The sequence below is a fragment of the Uranotaenia lowii genome, chromosome 2 (genome assembly GCF_029784155.1).
Source record: "Uranotaenia lowii strain MFRU-FL chromosome 2, ASM2978415v1, whole genome shotgun sequence".
Taxonomy (NCBI): domain Eukaryota; kingdom Metazoa; phylum Arthropoda; class Insecta; order Diptera; family Culicidae; genus Uranotaenia; species Uranotaenia lowii.
The window spans coordinates 1,173,774-1,180,818 of record NC_073692.1 but is presented as its reverse complement, the minus strand read 5'-3'; the positions used below and the strand labels follow the sequence as shown (position 1 = coordinate 1,180,818).

Genomic DNA, 7,045 nt, shown 5'->3' with positions numbered 1-7,045 from the left:
TGACAAAAATGACGAAAATGACGAAAATGACAAAAATGACAAAAACGACAAAAATGACAAAAACGACAAAAACGACAAAAACGACAAAAACGACAAAAACAACAAAAACGACAAAAATGACGAAAATGACAAAAATGACAAAAACGACAAAAATGACAAAAACGACAAAAACGACAAAAACGGCAAATAATACAAACACGACAAAAATGACAAAAATGACGAAAATGACGAAAATGACGAAAATGACAAAAATGACAAAAATGACAAAAATGACGAAAATGACGAAAATGACAAAAATGACAAAAATGACGAAAATGACGAAAATGACAAAAATGACAAAAATGACAAAAATGACAAAAATGACAAAAATGACAAAAATGACAAAAATGACAAAAATGACAAAAATGACAAAAATGACAAAAATGACAAAAATGACAAAAATGACAAAAATGACAAAAATGACAAAAATGACAAAAATGACAAAAATGACAAAAATGACAAAAATGACAAAAATGACAAAAATGACAAAAATGACAAAAATGACAAAAATGACAAAAATGACAAAAATGACAAAAATGACAAAAATGACAAAAATGACGAAAATGACGAAAATGACAAAAATGACAAAAACGACTAAAACGACAAAAACGACAAAAACGACAAAAACGACAAAAACGACAAAAATGACAAAAATGACAAAAATGACAAAGACGACAAAAACGACAAAAACGACAAAAACGATAAAAACGACAAAAACGACAAAAACGACAAAAACGACAAAAACGACAAAAACGACAAAAACGACAAAACGACAAAAATGACAAAAATGACGAAATTGACAAAAATGACATAAACGACAAAAACGACAAAAACGATAAAAACTACAAAAATGACAAAAACGACAAAAACGACAAAAACGACAAAAACGACAAATGTTACAAACACGACAAAAATTACGAACACGACAAAAATGACAAAAATGACGAAAATGACGAAAATGACGAAAATGACAAAAATGACAAAAATGACGAAAATGACGAAAATGACAAAAATGACAAAAACGACAAAAACGACAAAAATTACAAACACGACAAAAATTACAAACACGACAAAAATGACAAAAATGACGAAAATGACGAAAATGACAAAAATGACAAAAATGACGAAAATGACAAAAATGACAAAAATGACAAAAATGACAAAAATGACAAAAATGACAAAAATGACAAAAACGACAAAAACGACAAAAACGACAAAAACGACAAAAACGACAAAAATGACAAAAACGACAAAAACGACAAAAACGACAAATGTTACAAACACGACTAAAATTACAAACACGACAAAAATGACAAAAATGACGAAAATGACGAAAATGACAAAAATGACAAAAATGACGAAAATGACGAAAATGACAAAAATGACAAAAACGATAAAAACGACAAAAATTACAAACACGACAAAAATTACAAACACGACAAAAATGACAAAAATGACGAAAATGACAAAAATGACAAAAATGACGAAAATGACGAAAATGACGAAAATGACAAAAATGACAAAAATGACGAAAATGACGAAAATGACAAAAATGACGAAAATGACAAAAATGACAAAAACGACAAAAATGACAAAAACGACAAAAACGACAAAAACGACAAATTTTACAAACACGACAAAAATGACAAAAATGACGAAAATGACGAAAATGACAAAAATGACAAAAATGACGAAAATGACGAAAATGAAAAAATGACAAAAATGACGAAAATGACGAAAATGACAAAAATGACAAAAATGACAAAAATGACAAAAATGCCAAAAATGACAAAAATGACAAAAATGACAAAAATGACAAAAATGACAAAAATGACAAAAATGACAAAAATGACAAAAATGACAAAAATGACAAAAATGACAAAAATGACAAAAATGACAAAAATGACGAAAATGACGAAAATGACAAAAATGACAAAAACGACTAAAACGACAAAAACGACAAAAACGACAAAAACGACAAAAATGACAAAAACGACAAAAACGACAAAAACGACAAAAACGATAAAAACGACAAAAATGACAAAAACGACAAAAACGACAAAAACTACAAAAAAGACAAAAACGACAAAAACGACAAAAACGACAAAAACGACAAAAATGACGAAAATGACAAAAATGACAAAAATTACAAAAATGACAAAAATGACAAAAACGACAAAAACGACATAAACGACAAAAACGACAAAAACGACAAAAATGACAAAAACGACAAAAACGACAAAAACGACAAAAACGACAAAAACGACAAAAACGACAAATGTTACAAACACGACAAAAATTACAAACACGACAAAAATGACAAAAATGACGAAAATGACGAAAATGACGAAAATGACAAAAATGACAAAAACGACAAAAATTACAAACACGACAAAAATTACTAACACGACAAAAATGACAAAAATGACAAAAATGACAAAAATGACGAAAATGACAAAAATGACAAAAATGATGAAAATGACAAAAATGACAAAAATGACAAAAATGACAAAAATGACAAAAATGACAAAAATGACAAAAACGACAAAAACGACAAAAACGACAAAAACGACAAAAATGACAAAAACGACAAAAACGACAAAAATGACAAAAACGACAAAAACGACAAAAACGACAAATGTTACAAACACGACAAAAATTACAAACACGACAAAAATGACAAAAATGACGAAAATGACGAAAATGACGAAAATGACAAAAATGACAAAAATAACGAAAATGACGAAAATGACAAAAATGACAAAAACGACAAAAACGACAAAAATTACAAACACGACAAAAATGACAAAAATGACAAAAATGACAAAAATGACAAAAATGACAAAAATGACAAAAATGACAAAAATGACAAAAATGACAAAAATGACAAAAATGACAAAAATGACAGAAATGACAAAAATGACAAAAACGACAAAAACGACAAAAATGACAAAAATGACAAAAACGACAAAAACGACAAAAACGACAAAAACGACAAAAACGACAAAAACGACAAAAACGACAAAAACGACAAAAACGACAAAAACGACAAAAACGACAAAAACGACAAAAACGACAAAAACGACAAAAACGACAAAAACGACTAAAACGACAAAAACGACAAAAACGACAAAAACGACAAAAACGACAAAAACGACAAAAACGACAAAAATGACAAAAACGACAAAAACGACAAAAACGACAAAAACGACAAAAACGATAAAAACGACAAAAATGACAAAAACGACAAAAACGACAAAAATGACAAAAATGACAAAAATGAAAAAAAACGACAAAAACGACAAAAACGACAAAAACGACAAAAACGACAAAAACGACAAAAATTACAAACACGACAAAAATTACAAACACGACAAAAATGACAAAAATGACGAAAATGACGAAAATGACAAAAATGACAAAAATGACGAAAATGACGAAAATGACAAAAATGACAAAAATGACAAAAATGACAAAAATGACAAAAATGACAAAAATGACAAAAATGACAAAAATGACAAAAATGACAAAAATGACAAAAATGACAAAAATGACAAAAATGACAAAAATGACAAAAATGACAAAAATGACAAAAATGACAAAAATGACAAAAATGACAAAAATGACAAAAATGACAAAAATGACAAAAATGACAAAAATGACGAAAATGACGAAAATGACAAAAATGACAAAAACGACAAAAATGACAAAAACGACAAAAACGACAAAAACGACAAAAACGACAAAAACGACAAAAACGACAAAAACGACAAAAACGACAAACACGACAAAAATGACGAAAATGACAAAAATGACAAAAATGACAAAAATGACAAAAATGACAAAAATGACAAAAATGACAAAAATGACAAAAATGACAAAAATGACAAAAATGACAAAAATGACAAAAATGACAGAAATGACAAAAATGACAAAAATGACAAAAATGACAAAAATGACAAAAATGACAAAAATGACAAAAATGACAAAAATGACAAAAATGACAAAAATGACAAAAATGACAAAAATGACAAAAATGACAAAAATGACAAAAATGACAAAAATGACAAAAATGACAAAAATGACAAAAATGACAAAAATGACAAAAATGACAAAAATGACAAAAATGACAAAAATGACAAAAATGACAAAAATGACAAAAATGACAAAAATGACAAAAATGACAAAAATGACAAAAATGACAAAAATGACAAAAATGACAAAAATGACAAAAATGACAAAAATGACAAAAATGACAAAAATGACAAAAATGACAAAAATGACAAAAATGACAAAAATGACAAAAATGAAAAAAATGAAAAAAATGACAAAAATGACAAAAATGACAAAAATGACAAAAATGACAAAAATGACAAAAATGACAAAAATGACAAAAATGACAAAAATGACAAAAATGACAAAAATGACAAAAATGACAAAAATGACGAAAATGACGAAAATGACAAAAATGACAAAAACGACAAAAATGACAAAAACGACAAAAACGACAAAAACGACAAACACGATAAAACTGACAAAAATGACAAAAATGACAAAATTGTCAAAAATGACCAAAATGACAAAAATGACAAAAATGACCAAAATGACAAAAATGACAAAAATGACAAAAATGACAAAAATGACAAAAATGACAAAAATGACAAAAATGACAAAAATGACAAAAATGACAAAAATGACAAAAATGACAAAAATGACAAAAATGACAAAAATGACAAAAATGACAAAAATGACAAAAATGACAAAAATGACAAAAATGACAAAAATGACAAAAATGACAAAAATGACAAAAATGACAAAAATGACAAAAATGACAAAAATGACAAAAATGACAAAAATGACAAAAATGACAAAAATGACAAAAATGACAAAAGTGACAAAAATGACAAAAATGACAAAAATAATTAAACTTTTGATACATTTAATGGCAAAACTACAAATTGTAAGATTTCATCTCTTTCTCTAGGAATTTTATTATATGATTAATTTGAATCACATGTATTGTAATAAAAAAAAACAAAACCAATTCACTCACGCGATTGTGTCAGGTCAGTAATGGAGCTGAAATATTACCTCATACTTCATAGGTTGCCGGGTCAAAGGAAAGAATTTGACCGAAATATTTCCGCAGCTCACAGCAGCAGCAGCATCACCATCATCATCAGGAAAGTCCATGGCTCAACCTACCTATGTAGGTGCCTATTATGAAAGATTAAAGGTAAACACACTTGTTTCACACGGCTCATTCGACTCAACTCATTCATTCCGCCGTTTCGATGGATGGCTCTTAGTAGTTAGTGGCTCTGATTTGCCCGGCTCAACATCTCAACGAGGGGGGCTTGGCTGTTTGTGGTAGTATTTAGTTTTTCTCTGCTTCAATTTAATCTGTTTTGCTTGTTGTTCCTGGATCCAGCAGCCTCCCTCCTCCCTCGAAAAGGAGTTGTTTGAGGGAAGTTCTCTCTTACCTACGTTTCGTTTCACACAAGTTTGGGCTTCTTCGAGTCGTTAGCCCTGGCATCGAGAAAGAAGAAAAAAAACCACCACCCGATCTTAGTCGATGGTTGTGACGTCGCTCTTTCTTCGTCTTTTGCTCAGTGCGATGCCGGCAGGTTATTTCATTTCCATCATTATTACGTGTTGTATTAATTTTCGCTCTCGCTCAGAGTGGTTGGAGTTTTTTTCCGCCTTGGTTGTTTTGTTTTCAACCCTCTTTTGCTTTGGGGTTGATCTCCCCCTAGCTAGTCATCTACAGCGCAGAGCGTGGTATGTTTTTAATGTTTCTCTGCAAAACCTCGATTGCGCGCGCCCCCCAATTCGGGGTGAGAGAGAGGGTGGACCACCATTCATTCAGCTGATCTGAGCCATCAACCGGCCGTCAGTCAGTGCATATCAGTGAACCGGACAGGACAGACACTTGCCGAGCAATAGTAGTTGGATAAATTTGACGCGCGAAGATCAGCGAACATAAAAAACGAAAAGTGTTCTCGGTTGACAAATAAAAAAAAACTGCTGTGAGCTCAAGAGGCGAAAACTTTGTTCAACCCCAGATTCCCCGGTGGATTCAAGTGCGTTCTGAAGGTTTAGTTTGGAAAAATTTGCTTAAGAGGAAGTCAATCGAAAAAAAAACACGGAAAAAACTGCAGAGAAAAGTGTACCATTGTGGCTCAAACAAAGTCACTCGAAACTTTTGTGGTTGTGCTTGCCGGAAAATTGTACGGATTAGTTCTTGCTGATTTGATTTTTTAATTAACAACGCCAAGCTTTTGAGTTGGGAGAAGCTGAGCTTTTCGGAAAGCCTTAATGTGTGTTAGAGAGTGCATCAAGTGCTAACAACCCCCCGCATAAAAAAAACCCGTTCAAGTTGCGCCTCCCCCCCTAATGGATCAATAGTGGTATTTTTCGACTAAGACGAATCATCAACCCAGTATGGTCTGAGGAAAAATATTCCATTCTTATTGAACCGTTAGCTTTGGCATTCTGTTGATCGAGTCCCCGAATTTGTTTTATTTGAGAATGTGATTTTTGTGTGTGTTACAAAAAGAGATACAGTTTTCAATTTAGCGAAGAACTTCGACAAAGTGCGTATAAAAGTTTTTTTTTACAAAATTTTACAAAGGAACGGAAAATATTAACTGCGCACTGCTCTTCTGGGAAAACCAACCAAACTGGAAAACGTGAATGATGCAAAAGTCGTGTAAATATGAAACCTGTTAATTTTTATTTTCTTAAAGAAAGTGTCATCATTGCACAGTGGTCAAAAATGTAAAAACGAGATCGTTGCTTATTACTTTTTTGTTTTACATTTTATCTTCTAGGTGTCATCGAGGAAGTTTTACAGTAAAATGAGTTCTATGAAAAAATACATTATTTTTTTTAAAATTTGTTTTGTCAGACCATTTTCGGAGGAAAATTACACGTCCTATTTGGCGGACAATTAACACGAAAGAGAATTTTCATTTATTCTTCATTCAAAATTTCAACTTTTCCC

General features: G+C 30.6%; 1 protein-coding gene across 4 annotated transcripts in view; it reads left to right on the top strand.

Moving 5' to 3' along the window:
* The first annotated feature begins 5,923 nt into the window (after window positions 1-5,923).
* LOC129747925 (uncharacterized) overlaps window positions 5,924-7,045 on the top strand; it is a 59,121-nt gene continuing 57,999 nt past the window's right edge. The window contains exon 1 of one of the 4 annotated variants that reach the window (XM_055742351.1): window positions 5,924-6,122. The gene's annotated coding sequence lies outside the window, so the exon portion shown is untranslated. Of the gene's footprint in view, window positions 6,636-7,045 lie in introns of all 4 variants that reach the window. The other 3 variants (XM_055742352.1, XM_055742350.1, XM_055742349.1) reach the window with 3 other exon arrangements.